The sequence below is a fragment of the Nicotiana attenuata genome, unplaced genomic scaffold (genome assembly GCF_001879085.1).
Source record: "Nicotiana attenuata strain UT unplaced genomic scaffold, NIATTr2, whole genome shotgun sequence".
Classification (NCBI taxonomy): domain Eukaryota; kingdom Viridiplantae; phylum Streptophyta; class Magnoliopsida; order Solanales; family Solanaceae; genus Nicotiana; species Nicotiana attenuata.
The window spans coordinates 214,825-232,256 of NW_017670303.1; positions in this window are offsets into that span (position 1 = coordinate 214,825).

The following is a 17,432-nucleotide window of genomic DNA, read 5'->3' on the forward strand; positions in this document are numbered from 1 at the left end:
TACTCAGGAACCCCTCCACATGAGTAGTAATGCTCTCCTCGGTGTCGGGGATCTATACCACGACCTCGTTCCCCTAGCCACAATCCTTCTTCATGGACTTAAGGTTCTTCTCCCTTATCGAGCAAATATACCTCGATACATGCTCGCATCGGCCAGGGATTGCGGGGGGATTTTCAACTTAAGAGTCTTTCTTTATGACGCAGGGGTCAGGAATAATCTCGTAAAGGGCCGGCGCTTTATCGTCAGCCGGCCGGGAAGAGACAGAGGAAGCTTTCTCCTTTTGAGGAACTGTTTTGGAGGTTTTTGCCATTGATTTGGGTTAGAAGAGGCGTATGTAGGCAGAACTTGATATTTTTTTTCAGAACTAAAAGGAATCAAGTAACGGGTAATGAGAAACAAAGATGAAGAGGGGGAGAGATAAAGGGAGTTTGAAGATGGTATGAAGATTGAAGTAAAGTTTTCATTTTGAAATTGAGCCTTGTATTTATAGACAAGCGGCGACGGTTCGACTATGCTAATGACCGACCACCACTGGTAAAACATTTAATGTTTCGGGGAAACGAACCGACGGGACGTTTCGGTCACTTCGAGCGCCTACGTCACGGGAATGATGTCATCATTAAGGACTCCAGAAAATCGAGGCTCAAGTTGTTTCTTATCATTTTATTCTAAGAAACGCGAGTACTATCTATATATGGTTGATGATAGGCTATAATTACGTATTTTGGTCGATTATTACACTCTAATTTACTGCACTTTAATTGAGTTTGAGCTTTAGTCGCTAGTGTTTTGCACTAATGGTGTGTTTTATGCCTTGTAGGAGTGATTTCGAGCTATGTAGATGTTATGGAATAAATTCAAGTGATTTGTAGCTTTGAAGTCTGAGTAAAAGTTCAAGGAATTAAGCCGGGATCGTGTTTGGCGGTCAACGGATGATAGTTAGAGCGAACGAAGACTCGAGTAGGCATATTGTGCACTGTCTAGTAAAATACACATAACATTTTGGTCAGAACTCCATTTGATCTACACAATATATGATTGGAAAGCTAACTCAAAGGGCTACAACTTTCATTTTTTACGTTTTTCTAAATTCTAATCGGAACAGGGTGAAAAATGCGCATCACTAGAGCGGTCGCGCTCAGGCCGCGCTCGCCAGGCAGAACACTGGGCCACTAGCGCGGTCACTAGCGCGGCCGCGCTAGTAAAACCCGGGAAAAGTGTCCTTTTTCACATTGTAGAAGGTATAATTGTTTAGGCCCAACCCTACTTGGTATATATGCATGGAAAAACGGTATTTTGAGGGGGTTGGACATACTTTTGACACAGAGCCGCCATGGAGGCCGGAATTCATCGGGTTTCATCTTTTCTTCCACCAAACTTAGTAATTTTTATGTTTCTTTGTATGATTTTTTGTTTTGGTACCATGTCTATGTGGAGCTAAACTTCTCGTTCTAGGGTTTTGGTTCTTTCATGACTATTGTTATTCGGATATTGATTTTGAAAAATAATATATATATATTTAAAAAAAAATTTGTAGGCTCGAGGGGTCGCGTCGAGAACGAGTTCAATATGGGCCGGGCTCGAGCCCGATGGCAGAATACGAAACTCGAAGATTGAAGTTCTAGATGAACACTGGGGCCGAGTATGAACAACCTCGAGATAATACCTTTATGGTTTTATAACAGAAAGAGCGAGATTCCCATGGTGGTCTTGAGATCACAGTGTAAATTCCGGAACGGATTTGTACTAGGCAGTTGGACAACTGTATAATAAGATTCCCTACTACAATTAGAATTGTACCTTATTTAGGATTCCCCTACTATATAAAGGTGACCCCAATCATTTGTAATGCATCATCATATCAGAAGAGAATATACATTTCCACTTTCTTGCCTACTATTCATCTGAATCAACTTATTACTATCTTATTGTTCTTGTTCATTTACCTTGAGGTCGTCATTGTTCGAGGTCGAGGTCTGCTTATATGTTGGTTTGACTTACCTTACTCTTTAATTTACACACTTGATTCCTTGTTTATCAGTTAGTATTGGATTAAATCATATATCTTTGAAGCCACAATACAAGTTTAATTGTTACTCGGATTTTAGGGTAAACAATATTGTCAAACAACTTAATTGCACCAAGTTTTTCCCTTTTGATAAGAATCGTTTGTTCAGATAGCAACTCAATATGCTTAAAGCTAGAAGCATTCAAGCAATAAAAATTACATGCATACGCAAAATCTACCCAAAATATTTTTAGAAAGAGAATAAGGGAAATTGAAATGTAAAATTGTCACACCTCCTTTTTCTACCCCCGAAAAGGGGTATATGGGAGTTTTTCCAATTAAGGTGACAATGATCGAAACGGGATTATTATTTCAGATTCAGAGTCGCCACTTGGGATAATTTATGGTATCCCAAGTCACCGGTTTAAAATCCCGAATCGAGGAAGTTTGACTCTGTTTTACAGTCCGCGAAACACAAAAATCCGGGTAAGGAATTCTGTTAACCCGGGAGAAGGTGTTAGGCATTCCCGGGTTCCGTGGTTTTAGCACGGTCGCTCAACTATTGTTATTGGCCTAATTTTCTGATTAATAAAACCTTTTTGAAACCTATGTGCATTTTATCCCTTTTAAAACCGCTTTTAATAATCCGATTGTCATGCAACTAATTACTTGATTACACATTGCGAATCATGTTACGGGAACCGTACCCACGATCTACAGTATGTTTATTTTATTAACAAGATTAAATTATGGACGGGTCACATAAATGTACCCCCGGATTTTAGAAATTAAGCATCACAACTACGTCACGGGAACCGTACCCGTAGTTATGACAAATTTATTTAATTAACGCACCTAAAGCAAAACTACGAGAGTTCAAAGCATGTTTCTACATTAATAAAGATATTGATGTGCGGGCCATAGACTATGTGAGTGGATGGCATACCTCAACTTCTTAAAAAAAAGGTATTCAACTAAAGAAATGAATTATGGAATGTTCAAGCTTCATCTAATTAAGGCAAATCTACAGCTAATGAATATAAGTAAGCATTGAACAATATAAGGGATATTTAATTATCTGTGGTAAACTGGACCAACGATAGGCCCAATTTAGCTTTTGATCAAGAATATAGGATGTTGCAGCTTCCTGGGTTCGAAGCTGAGTCCAAAAAGGCACGGATCTTCAAAGACCTCATCAGGTCTAAATGCGATCAAGACTGTCCCATTTTGGGCTGATACCTGGCCCAATAGTCTCACAAAACTCCATATTAAAATCCTTCTTTTATTAAATTAACATAAAACCTCATAAAGAAAACAAACTAAGGCTGAAGTCTATTGGGCTCGACATTGAGCCCAAATAAGAGAAAAACAGGTCTGGTCGCTCCAAGCCTTCTGACAAACAGGCCAACTTATGCGGCCACAATCAAGCTCATATTCAAACTGAAAACCCTAAACATGCCAAGACCTTTCTTGAAATTCAGGTAGCTTTAGATGCACAAATAACAAAACAATGATACTAAAATCTGAAGATCAATATGCTGAATCAACTGTATTATCCACATGACATGCAAAGCATTGGTATTAGCTAGATTAATGGAACATAACAAACATTAATCAAAACATGTTGTTTAAGAGAGAAAACTTCAACTAACTTCGATTTTAAGAACCAAAACAAACTGGAATTGATTAAGGACTACTAACATTGCTAACATTTAGTTGTGAACTATCAAATAATCACAAAAATGCTTTCAGAATCCGACAGAGCCTAATATCCACTACATAAACCATCATGGTTGCTTAAAAATTATCCAAAACAAATATGAAATTGACTTAAGCTAAACTGATCAACCACATGGATACCAAGTTGAGGCTAAATATCTAGATTTAGAGTATTTACACAAAACCAAAATGCCAAGCTAAACAAAATGTAAATAGCATACATATGAGACCATAGTTTTAACATCTTGAAACACTCAAATTATAGCACAAGCAGAATACATTCTTTACATCTTCAGTTTCCATTCAAAAGTTCATAGGAGTACCTGAATACAGCAACAAAAAAAGAAATCCTGAAGTCAGCAAAGAAGCAAGAATAGAAAACCAACAGGAGTAACCCAGCTCCAAATTTAAACAATGCTTAAACCCTTAAGAATCCGGATATTTTAAGAAAACTTGTTCTAGCTTTTTCTTGTGAAAATCAAAAAATTCAGCTATTCAAACAATGAACTTTTTGGGGTATTTTCTGGGGTCTGGAAATCTGTCCCCCTGTCTAAGGAGTGAGGGAGGGGTTCTACTTATAGGCAACCCAATGCCATGTGCTGTAGAAACAGAAATTGAGAATTATTCCCTCACACAGCCCCTAAAATCATCTTTTTAACAGAATTGGGACAGGTGTTAGCCTCTAATTTGTTACGGCATTTTTGTGCTGGCCAAATAGGGCCAGCTGCCCCAAACTCTAGAAGCTTCTAATATTAACCTTATCTGAAAATCCTATTTCTATTTCCCAAATTAACCTCCTAAGTTTTCATTTATTCAATTAACCCCCTTATAATTCCAATTCATTTGCAAATCAGAACTAACACCACAAGACAAGAATCGACACAGAAGAAAGTATCAAAGGAACATATTATTAAGCAATAAAACTTCTAAATTAACCCTAAATTCATTTGACATGAACTGAATCAGAAGTGAAACAAAAACAGAAAAAATTCAAACCTAACACTAACATGAGTCCAGAATTAATCAATGATGAACCATTTTCTAAGAATTAAACCCATTGAAAAGACCAACATATTATACCAGGGAATCATAACAACAAAAGGAAACTAGCATACTGATTTTAATATAGACTAACTAGACACGAGCTAAACCAAATAAACAGACCCTAAACAAACATGAGGATTCTGATCAACACATATAGATTAGTGAACCCTAAAACTACTGATTAAGCATGCAGAAACAAAAAAGAACGAAACCCTAACAATCCAAGATTACGGCTAACCAACCCTCTTCATTTTGGTCAAAGAAAAAAGAAAATTAGAAGAAAAACAGAGTGATGAAAAGAGAAAAAGCTAAAGAAGAAAAGAAGGATGAGGAAATAGAAAGGGGAAAGAATAATAGATGTACCTACTGCACGAACGACAGTTGGCTCCAGCCTTCTCTGATTTAAGTCAAAATAGGTGTTAATCGACTGTTCTCGTTGAGAACAAACTAGTAACACCCATTTCCAGCTTAAATCTTCTTGGAATCTCCAATTTAGGGTTTGCATGCTACCAGATCTGAAATTGGTGGGATTCGGGTGGGATTTGGGTGAAAGGGTTTAGGGATTTAGAAAGAGGAGAGGACGAGGGTTGCCTGGAAAAAATTTGGGGAAGTTTGGAGCCAAGGAACCGCCGTAAGGCGATTTCCGGCGGGTGGTCAACGGCGGAGGCGGCGGGGGTATTTTAGGCGGCTGGTCTTTAGGGTAAGGGATAGAGATGAGTGAAGAGGGTTTCGAAATGGGGTGGGGAACCATTTTCGGACATCTTTATATCAATTGAACGGCCAGTTCCAAGCCGTTGGATCACAATGATCCAACAGTTGTGATGAAGGGAACAGAAACGGGGTCGTTTGGTTTAGTGGAGGGGGGGCCTGGACCGGGTAGCCTGTTTTTGGGCCGGGTCTGGGGCTGACTTGGGTATAAATTGGCCTAATTTCAAAGCTAAACTAAGCCTTTTTCCAATTCCCTTTTTTTTCTCTAATTAATTAAAAACCTAAATTGAATTCCTAAATTATTTAAATTATAAAATTAAGCTAATTATCTAACTATATATTTAGAAAATTAGTTGCTCCTAGATTAAAAGAGAAAATTACTAATCTAAGATTAAAAAGCTAAAAATGTAAAAGTGAACCAATTTTTGTGATTTTCATCTTAATAAAGCAATTAACTAACTTAATTAATCCTAAACACATGAAAACAAATCTCAATGCAATGTATGGTATTTTTGACATTTTTCATGATTTTAATAGAATTAAACATGCACAAAAAATGCAAACAATTAACAAAAAATCCTACAAAAATCCTATAAAATTGCAAACGGTTGGGAAAAGTCTATTTCTTTAATTTGTAGGAGTATTTCACATAGGGTAAAAATCACGTGCTCACAAAAATCATTGAAAAGACCAACCCAAAACGAAGATAAAGCAACATAGCAAAAGACAAAACATAAGGCAAGAAATATAGAGTGATGAAGACGAAGAAATGGCCAAATCAGTGAGGGCATGAAAATCTACGCAGAGTGTTAGCAAGAAGGGAAATAAAGAGTTGAAAGCCAAGAAATTACCCTTCGTCGTACTTCCCAACTTTCATTTATTATATAGTTAAAATAGGATCATACTTATTGGAATTGTTGATGTACGCGGTAAAATCAGATGACTTGATTTTCGCTATCAAGACAAACTTGGAAGCCTTCCTCGAGACCCCGAGGATAGGAGGCCACGATCGAGTTCTCGGCCTCGGGACTCGTCGAGGTTCGAATAAAAGAAAGCAGGGCCCGAGGTCAGGGTGAGAGGATATGTCTCCGAAGCACATGGCTACACCTGACAGTGCCGGTCCATCTGTAACCTACTGAGATGACGTGCGATAGGCCGTCCCATCTTTATACTCTTTTAAATAATATATGCATATTTTACCGAGTCCCCTCGCCTATATAAGGGGGGCTCACCCACCTTGTAAGGGACTGATGTTCCTCCACCTCTCCAATAAGCAATAATATCTCTCTCTCTCTCTTTCTTCTAAGTTAATTGTGTTCTTCGACCCCGAGGTCGCCCTAGCATTTTATTATTCTTCATTTGTTCTTCGTCATTTAGCTCAAGATTGACGGTATAAAGCTTTTTATACACATACTTATCTGTTATCCCCTTCCCGACTACCCTCGATAAGATTACCTCCGATAGGCCCGAGGTAGGCTCGAGGCCTGGCCCCGAGGTATCTACTGGCTTGTTCTAAGCCCGGGAACGCCCCCCTTACTGGTTCGATTGTTATCTTGGCTAGCTTGATCTTTACTGTCTTACTCCGTACTTAACACTAATCACCCTTCCAAACTAGCTCGGGAATAGATCGCGTATTTTTAGAATCCCATTTATAAATTTAATTGTTGTTACCATTTTCACGGTAAACAGTTGATAAAGTAGTTATTACATGTACATGTCATTCCTCTATGTTATGAGAATCTTTAGGAGGCAACTATAGAATACTTTATATATATCTGGTATTTACATCAAATTTAGTTATTTCAACTGTAGAAGGAGCATTAGTTACAACATCAGTTTCTTTCCATTTTATCTTGGATCAATATACATTATGGCTTTAGTTACCTCGAATAAAAAGTGGAATACATTAATACATTTTTAAACAAAAGTTAATTTAGTAGTGTGAAGTATCTTTTCACTTACTATATATTCTTTTGTGATATTAAGTTTAAATTATAAATGTTAGTACACAGTATATACTGACACATACGGCATGTAACTACGTATATATGTATGTATATATACGTTTAATTTCTGGAAAACGATATAAAATAAAATAAAAAGGGGACTAAAACAGGCTAGAATATACAAAAGGAATTTTATTTCAACCGATAATACGTAGTATAAGTTAACAAAAGAATCAGGTTAATACCGGAACAATGACAAACCACCAATTCACCAAATGACTATACAAATAAATATAGAAAACGTGCATCTCTGTTCTACACACACAAAACATGGACTCTCTCAAGTAGTAGGAACGAATTCATTGCTTCAATAGAGCGAATAGAGAGACAAGCAGAGATGTCCCAATCAAAGCACCGGAAGCCGGCAAAGAGAACGCGGCTCCGGCGTTCGGTGACGGCGCCGGCGACATCCCAGTCTCCTGTGCGGAGGAAGCAACAGCGGCAAGGAGGATGGCAAGAACGAAGGCTTGGATAGTAATGCTAATTTGAGCCATTATCTCTGAGAAAAAATTGAAATTTGGTGAAAATTGAGAAATTGTGTTATGCTAAAAAATGTGCTGTTAATTGGTGAGGAAGACGGTTTGTTTGTGTCGATTTATATAGGAGTGGAGGGAGGGGTTAGTGGAGGTCGCAGGTGAGGAGTGACAGATTACTATGCTTTGAAACAGTTCACCTAACACCTCATAATTTGATGACAGCAAATTTAAGAAATGGCCAGAGTCATATGCTCAAAAATGATTATATGCTCTCCCTCTTTATTTATTTATTTTTTTTTTCTCTCCCTCTTTCATGAACTTATTAGCTTGCACCCGAAGATTAAAAAGAAATGATGTATTATAATTTCAATAATTTTCGAATAATTTTTTTTTTTGAAACATCCTACAAACGATTGTCGCATAAAAAGAAGGCAATTTTTTTGTATGTTGTGTTTGTTTTTGCTTTATTAAATGCTTAGACATTACCGACCCTAACACGGATGGGCCAAACAACTACTGTCTATGATAACAACCCCATGTGGCAGAATTATATCAGCCGCTAAGGAGATGAGTCAGAAACTTAAATGGCAAGTTTTTGGACTCAAAATACGTTTATACAGTTTAAAAAAAAATTATTTTTCTATGTAAATGCAGTATTATACTGCGTTTTACTTTAACAAAATTTAAGTCGTTAAGTAAAGCGCAGTATAATATTGCGTTTAGGTAAAACGCAGTATTATACTGCGTTTTACTTCTTTTTTAGGCCCACCAATGAGTGTTCAGCGGTTAACTGACATAACAATAATTCAAATATATAAAGCGCGGTATTATACTGCGTTTTACATTAAAAAAAAAATTTGCACCCCGAGCTAGGACTTGCCTTATTTAAAGGCGCTAGGATTTTATGAAAATCCATTCAAAACTTTCCTTCAAACTTCCGTTCATACTTTTCTTCTTGTTATCAAGCATTTTTTATAATGTCTGAAGAGCCAAAAATAAGGGTTTCATTATATTTGGGGGGGGGGGGGGAGGTTGTAATGGAGAATAACTCTGTGAGGTATAGCTCACCTCCACAGTGTCATGTTAAATTGTCGCTTACAATGGAGTACGATAAATTGGTATAGTTGTTACGTAAGAAAATGAGTGTGAGGAAACGTTCGATGAACCTTAAAGTAACCGGTAGATTTTCGTATTTTGTGACTCCGCAGGGGTTTGCTTATTATTCTGAGTTTAACATCGAAGATGATGAAACTCTTAGATATTTTTTGTGGAATCCAGATGAATATAGGGAATTTATTGTAATAAAATTGTTAGAAATGTACGTCAAGGTTGAAGACGTTCCCAATAATGAGGGTGTGCATAGTAGGGATAACCCCCAGTCATCGGGTAGTTATTCTGGAGTAGTTTTTGCCGGACAGATTCCTGATGAAAGAGTTTGCCTTGATTTAAACTTATCACCACTGGCGAATAAGCAGCGAGGAAATAATTTTTTGACTTTATATAATCCACAAGACGACTGGTAAACTTCAATTTTTCTACGCTTTAGCGATATTTATTTTATGTTTGAATTGGATTTGTATTAACACTCATATTTTTCATAGGGGGTACCATCCGGATATGAATTTTACAAGTTATGACCCCGCTCCTAGTTAGAATATGCGTAGTTCTGGCGTGTTGGACCACGGTGGTCCATCCGGGAGTCATCGCCTACAAGAAAATGTCCATCATGGAACGTCAACACAGTACGACTTGTAAGTGAAGTGATATAGCTATATTTAAAGTATTTATCAAGTTGAGTAGCTTATCATTTTGTTCTTTTTGTGCAGTGAAAACGAGCAACTTGATGTTCCTGACCTCACACAGTTGCCCATAGACGACGTATTGACTCGTGATTTGGCAGATCCGCAGAGTTAGGAAGATGATAGTGATTATGGCAACAATGCCGGTGAGTCTGGAGATGACACACCCTTCCCTGATGAGGGTGATGATGAGGAGGAAGTGAATGTCGAACCTGAGCTGACGAGGGAGCATGCTCCTCCACCTCTTGTTAGACCAAGAGTGTACGAGTCTCATGTGTCGTTTCATGAGCGGAATATTCCCTACCTTGATAATTTGTCAAGTATGCCGGATGTAGATGACCTTACAAGGGATGCTGACGAATTTCGATCAGCAATGTGGGATGAGTCTAGACCAGCGGTGCTGGCAAAGGGCATGTATTTTTCCGATAAAGCTCGCCTAATCAGGGCTGTAAGAATCTACAGCGTGAGAAAGTGCCGTGAGATGACGGTAAGGGAGTCAACTACGAAGGTATACAAGGTTGTATGCCGTAGAGACTTTATGGGTTGTCACTGGATGTTGCGTGCCAGCAAGAAGAAATCGGGGTTGTGGAAAGTGGGTAAATATATTAGCACCCACAGGTGTGAAATGGACATATTCAATGAGAATCACTTCAGCTTGGATGTAGACTTGATTTCTCTTGTCTTGATTCCATTCTTGGAAGTTTCCATTAGGTTCAAGATATTACAGCCGTCCACCAGGAGTATGGGTGTACTATAACCAAAAGAAAGGCATATCTCGGGCGCCAACGTGCTTTTGAAATTATTTATGGTGACTGGGATAAGTCATTTTCATCTCTACTCAGGTACATGGCCGCACTGCAACACTTTAACCCCGGGACTGTGTTGAATGGAGGCGTGAGCGGAGTCCAGGAAGACTGGAATGTATTTTCAACTATGTGTTCTGGTCATTTAAACCAGCAATTGATGGTTTTGTGCATTGTCGTCCGGTAATTTCCGTAGACGGTACTCATGTCTATGGAAAGTATGATATTAAGCTTTTCATCGAAGTTGCACTAGATGCCAACGGACAAATATTTCCATTAGCTTTTGCCATTTGTGCCAATGAAAGCGAAGAGACGTGGACGCTTTTTTTGAACCACTTGAAGCGGCATGTTGTTAAACAACGTTCAGGTATTTGTCTAATATCTGATCGACATGGTGGTATTTTAAGTTCTGTACGGCATTTGCCTGAATGGCAGGAACCTTATGCATACCACCGTTACTGTGTGAGGCACCTAAAGACCAATTTCCAGAAGAAATATCCCAATAAGGACTTGCATGATTTAATGTGGATGGCTGCAACTGAGCACCAGTAGTGAAAATTTAGGAGGGGCATGGAAGCGATCCAGCAGTTAGACGAAAGAGCCTATAATTGGCTGATAGGACATGAGCTTCACAAGTGGACATTGCATGATGATGGTGGCAGATGATGGGGAGCCCTAACTAAAAATGTGTCGGAGTCATTCAATGGCTTATTGAAGTCTGCACGTGGATTGCCTGTTACTGCCATGGTCCGGATGACATTCAAACAGATTGCGGAGAGGTTCGTTGAAAGGCATAGAGCTGCATCGGATTTGATGGACAGGGGTGCTCAATTTATGCCAATACCGATGAGAAGATTTGAGAAGTACAGGAGGTGAGCACATTGGCATTCGTATTTACAGTACGATCACGACCGGGGTATTTTTGAAGTTCGTACCACTATCCGCGGACACCGGGGTACAGATGGTGAATGAAGCGAGCAGGTTGTGTTCATGTGGGAAATGGACAATCTACTACATGCCGTGCGCACATGCCATGAAGTGATTTCAACAAGTTGGTTTAGGGGCAACCAACTATGTTGATAGGCAATACAGTGTTGCTGCGTACGTAGACACATATAGTGGGCAGTTGCAGCCATTGGGTGCTGAGCATTATTGGCCGCCGGAACCATTTAAAATGGTGTGTAACAAGGACTATTTGCGCAAGCTGCATGTGCAAAAGAGAAAGCGTATACAGAACCAAATGGATGTTGGTGATACCGTTTATGCGCGTAAATGTGGCATATGCTCGCAAACAGGACACGACCGTCGTAAATGTCCTTCAGCTGGTGTGGGTGGCGGTGGTAATCCTGCTCTTGGTGCAAGTTCGTCGAATGTACCCAACAATCAAGGACACACCTAGTGTTATGTTTTCGTAATGTTTTTTATAGTAAGTGTCTATACTTGCGTATGTTGCAATATCTATCAAATAAAATTATGTTCCACAATTTTGTTACATCTTATTTTTTAACATGACCTTTTGAATTGGGATGATGATATGGTAGTCCAACATTCAACTTATTGGTGTTGGTAAAGAAGACCAATCTGAAGATTGAAATTTCATAACATAATATTCGAAGAGATAAAAGCACAACAACCATAACTAAAGCAGCATACATGAAAATAAAAGATAACAAAGGAAAAATCAAGACATTGTTGTTTCGTTCCTGAAAAATTGAATATGTATAGTGGGGTACAATACTACGTTTTGTGTGTTGTCTTGTCGGTCTAAAAAGCTGAACCGACTGCGCAAAAGTTGTTTCGTTTCAGAAAAATTGAATATGTATAGCGCGGTGCAATATTACGTTTTGTGTGTTGTCTTGTCGGTCTGAAAAGCTGAAACGACTACGCAAAAGCTGTTTTGTTTCAGAAAAATTGAATATGTATAGCGCGGTACAATACTACATTTTGTGTGTTGTCTTGTCGGTCTGAAAAGCTTAACCGACTTTGTAAAAGCTATTTCGTTTCAGAAAAATTGAATATGTATAGCGCGGTACAATACTACGTTTTGTGTGTCGTCTTGTCGGTCTGAAAAGCTGAACCGACTGCGCAAAAGCTGTTTCATTTCAGAAAAATTGAATATGTATAGTGCGGTACGATACTACATTTTGTGTGTTGTCTTATCGGTCTGAAAAGCTGACTCACTGCGCAAAAGCTGTTTCATTTCAGAAAAATTGAATATGTATAGCGCGGTACAATACTACGTTTTGTGTGTTATCTTGTCGGTCTGAAAAGCTGACCGACTGCGCAAAAGCTGTTTCGATTCAGAAAAATTAAATATGTAAAGCGCGGTACAATACTACGTTTTGTGTGTTGTCTTGCCTATAAATAACGGGCGTATTCTAGTTATTTTCTGCGCTTAACAATAACCAATATCAAATATTTCTATAAAATTAAGGTTTTTCTTTACGCTTTATCAAATGTCTGAACCCCTTTATGTCCCAAGGTGAGAGTGTGGCAAAAAATGCATGATGCACGACTGTTGGGAAGAAGCTGGAAGCTGCTACTGGGCTTGTATGAACAAGTTTTACAGGGTTCCCGATGAACCTATTTGCAATTTTGAGGTATGGATTGATGAACTCTGTCAGCAGGAATACTACAAAGAAAAGTTGCAGCATCATTATAGTTTATGTTTGAAGCAGTGGGAAAGAGAGCGACAATCCAAACAAGAAGTTGCGGAGTTGAAGGAGAAACTCAAGGAGGTGGAAAAAGAAAAAAATAAGCTGGAAGACAAATTTAAGTGGTTGGAGCAGAGAATACTAGGCGGTCGTGACTAAACAATGACATGTACGTGTTGAGCATAGTAGTGTATCTTTATGTTTCCCGTGTCATGTATTTTCATTAGTTGTATTGGATTTATGTTATGTAAGGTTTGCTATGTTTGTGTTTGTGTTGTAGTGTTAAAATAAAATTGTTGTTCAAATTGTGTTAAAATAAAATTGTTATTAAAATAAAAAATTTTCCATTATTTACATAATGTATTTTTTTACATAAAATACAAACAAAAAACAATCAAGGTGTCCAAAAGCCTGTGTGCTTCAATGCAGCCGCTGACCTGAGGCGCATCCCCTGTCGCTCGGGTACACTATCAGGATCATCCTCATAACGTCGCCTCTTTATGTGAGGATGCGCTACAACATGATCGTCAGTAGAGCTGGCAGGATCGGTAGAAGGGGCCGTCGGTCCGTAAGCAACCTACAAAAAAATTAGTAAGCTTAGTATATGAAACTGTATATTAGTAATGTACGTGTTAAGTCAAAAACATTTTCTTACCATGGTCTCGTCGGGCTCCTGAATATAAGAATCCGTGGTGCCCTCATAATCGCATAAAGTGGGCTCCGTAATAGGTTGAGACGAAGCCTTAATAAGAAAATTTAAAATTAAGTTATGGCAAATCATTAAGGAAAAAAAAACAAATTAAAATTTAATAGTAATACAAAATACCTGCGCCTGTGATAGATCCGCTGCAACAGCCGGGGATGAGCCAAACTCAACCTGTGACCACCATCCACGTCTTGGGTCGGCCGATCCTCAACAGCGGTAGATGGGCCTGAAAAGAACTGCTCTAAATCTTCGTCGAATGTACCCGTGATCAACAATGGATCTGACGGGGTGACCTGCGCTGCTGGCAGCTCTAGCTAAAGGCTGTACGACGGCATGCTGCTGGAAGGCTCGTCTTGCTGAGGGATGTAACCCGGCTAATCATCTCCAAGATCCTCATCAGGTGCCTCATAAGGTGGTGCAACAGGTGCCTCAATGCCCCCTTGCTTGGGACCACCTCCTCGCCGTCCCCCATGACCCCGTGGGGCACCCCTGCCTCGTGGGGCAGCCTTGGCTCGTGCCCGACCCCTGCCTCGTGCGATAGGCCTACCCCGATGGTGCTGCTCTGGTGCCACATACTCAGCAGCGTGATCCAGCCTCTTGTCCTCTCTGGCTCGCTGCAGTGTCCGGAGAGCCAGCTCTACCACCTGCCGGGCATACTCGGCGACTACAGGATTGTCGGCATGCTGCTGCATCTGCAGTCCCAACTGTTAGAACAAATGATGACCAATAGCATGCACAACATTTAAAATATTAATTACATAATGCTATATCATAGTTATAAGTATGGGTTCCAAAAAAAACATACCAGTGCCTCGTGGCTCCCTGCGTATGGTCTGTACCGACCGCCAGCTTGATGAACAGGGTTCCCGATCATCAGTCAAGTGTGACGGCAGTATCAGGACGTATAAATCTCAATAGACGCCGCCTGGATCTGTGAAGGTGGTGGCGGAATCAGGTCCTCTCGATGCTCCCAAGTATGGACCTGCGCCTCTAGCCATGCTAGAAATGCGTCGTCCGCCCTCGAACGATTATCCCGCTGATAATGTGTAGCCTCCCATGTAGGCTCCCTCGGCGTAGTCTGCGGACAGTCAAACTGGTGAAGTGCCCGCTAGATGGCATGATGCTCAACAATATCGAGGCACATCAGCGGAACGGAAGTGCTCCAAATCAGTCGGCCGACCGAGAAATAATCGGGCAGGCCAGCTATCAAGTCGTCGTTGTATGGCATGCAGATGGACTATCAAATAATAACATAAAAGTGAGTATGCACAACACAAGTGAATTTATAACAAGTAAGTTTAGGTACATATTTACCTCTGTGGCCTCTAGCATATCCAAGACATCCATGACAAGGGGGAGATTATGATGAGCATCAATGGCTCGGTAGTTTCCACGCTGGAGAACCCACCTCCTATCTAGAGGGAGTAACGGAGGTGCTACATGATCTAGGTTGGCGTGTGATATTTACATACCGTTCTTATCGATGGGTGATCATGTTTTCGGTTTTTGATCCGGAGGAGACTAGGAAGTTTTCACTAAGAAATCCCCACAGACGGCGCCAAATTGTTTTACCAAAAGTTATCGAAACGTTTGCGATTAAATCAATTAACAAAGATGAAGAGGTAAATCTTAGTCAAACATAATAACCTCCAGATCCATAAACAAATCAGAAAATAATGCATAAGATGAAATAGGAGTGATCAATCTTGTTGATGTTTTTCATTTCTTCTTTTGTTAATCGACGGAGATGACTGCTTTTCATCTTCCATGGAAGATGACTTTGTCTTCCTTTTGCTAAGAAGATTACAGAGGAGAGGAAAAAGAGAGAAAATGACCCCCTCAACGGAAGATTTCCTCCCTATATATAGTTATGGAATCCTCACTATGTTCTTGGGTCAATACGCTTTCACACCACGTCCGCTTTCGTCGTTCCCTGAGTATCGTTCTTTGTCATGGCGGGTATTGTGAGTGGTTTTGGAGCAAACCATGTCGTCTTCCACTATCTCGTCGCTTGGACGGGATCTCGGTTAGGCCGACCGCAGCGGTCAGATTTTGGCCAATACAGGTCCTAGTTGAAGTGTCTAAATGAAAATTAGAGCCAACTTTAAGGGGCTGCCTATGTTTTTGGCCTTTCCTCTTCTTAAATGCCATCACTACATGCTTTACTTTGGATGGACCTCTTCTCAATACATGTCCTTACTATTATCTGCTATTATTTTCTATATCTTGTATAGTTTGCAATCTTCTTAGTATCAACTACTTTGAGCAATTTTTGTTTTTATATAATTAGACGGGATTACTAAAATAAATTAGCACAACAAGAACAACAATTGGCTTTTATACATAGAATTGATTTCTTATTGCACAAAATGGCTACAGTCATCGCCATTAATCTATGTTGGCGAACTTGCTACATTTTCCACTTCCTAAAAGGTTATCTCCATGCATCATCAAAATCGATTTTGAATGTTTCACTAATCGACTACATGCAGTTTGTTTTTCATAATTGTTTGTGATTTTTAAATTAATTCCTGCATATAAGATTTACTCATTATTAGTCCATAATTCAAATTGATAACTTAATATTTTCTTCATAAGGTAAAAGGTTATCTCTTTGGAAAGAAGCATGAAATATTATCATATTTTTTGATTCATTACTAACCTCTTAGATGTTACGTATATGTAAATGTATTCTTGAAAAATTGGATCCCTGTGAAGAAGAACATGGGAAAATCATTAATATAAAATAAATGAATAACTCTGCAAAAAGGAAGTCAAATCTGGTCGTTTAGCTTAAATGGACCAGTTGGGCATGATAATGAAAGTCCGATGAGTTCATGATTAGCCATGACTTACTGTCCAACAATTATTTGATTCTGAAGAGGAACTTACCGTTTCTCTAACAAAGAACACTCATGATTTATGATTAAAAAATCATGGATTATTTGTTTACACTTATAATTGTAAGGCAAACAACACCTGCAAGTATAATGATGTGGATCGTCAGGTTTTAGGAATTGGATGAACAAAGAGAATCGGAAGACATGCTTAGAGTAAGTATTCATGGCTACTTCCTGATGTCTAAAATGCTCCTACGATCTTATAACTGCTTTTGGTGAACAATTTTGAATGAAGGAACAAATAATGTAAAATACAACAACAACAACAATAATAAAATCCAGTAGTTTTTCACAAGTGGGGTTTGGGAAGGGTACTTACCCCTACCCCTGGAAGGGCAGAGAGGATGTTTCTGATAGACCCTCGGCTAGAGAACAACTAAAAAAGAAAAGGTAATTGCAACAAGTAGGAATAATAGTAAGATGAAATAAGATTGAATCCAAGAATGCAGTCAAACTCTAGGTAGGAATAGCCATCTATGGATAAAAGATATCATACTAACACTAATACTAGCAAACTGAGTAAGACAAAGAGAAACGCTCGACTACCTACGAACCTTCTACCCTAATCTTTGACCTCAACACCTTCCTGTCTAGGGCCATGTCCTCAGT